The sequence below is a fragment of the Triticum aestivum genome, chromosome 3A (genome assembly GCF_018294505.1).
Source record: "Triticum aestivum cultivar Chinese Spring chromosome 3A, IWGSC CS RefSeq v2.1, whole genome shotgun sequence".
In the NCBI taxonomy this organism is placed as follows: domain Eukaryota; kingdom Viridiplantae; phylum Streptophyta; class Magnoliopsida; order Poales; family Poaceae; genus Triticum; species Triticum aestivum.
Window position 1 is genome coordinate 413226723 of NC_057800.1, and position 687 is coordinate 413227409.

Consider the following 687-nt stretch of genomic DNA (forward strand, 5'->3'; position numbering starts at 1 on the left):
TAGCGGAAGTAGACGAGGCGGATGCAGTGAAAAGCGCGGTGGAGCGCGGGGAGGATGGCGGCGGCCGGTGGTGAGGTGGCATCGCAAGGGGCGGCGACGTGGTACGGGGCAACGGGCGGCGGCGGGGCTGTCTACCCCCGATCCAGATCGGGAGGGCAGGGGGAGGAGCGAGGGGAGATGGGGGTTCGTGGGGGGAGAAGTGGGGGGTGGTCTGGGTGGTTGCTAGGGTTAGTGGGGGAAGGCCATATAGGCCAAGGCAACTGGGCCGGCTGAGTGGGCCAGCGGGTCGGCCAGCTGGGCCGTCTGGCCCAGTTGGCCAGGGGGCCTCTTCTCCTTTTATTTTTATTTTGTAGTTTTGTTTTCTGTTTTTATTCTTTTCTCTTTTGTTTATTTTCTCTTCTGTTTTAATTCATTTTCAAGTATTTAGACATCCTGTAGAAGCGTGGTTCCTTCACCATAAATACCTAGGCATTAATTGGCACACTTTGAACATTTTAGTTTTATTATTTGAAAACTTTTATTGTTTGTTTGATTTTGAATTTGAATTTGAATCGTTTTTGAACTAACACGAGATTAGCGCCAATAATCGAAGTGACGTGGCATCATTAGGAGAGAATTACTGTAGCTTAATTATCCGGGCGTCACAATTCTCCTCCACTACAAGAAATCTCGTCCCAAGATTTAAGA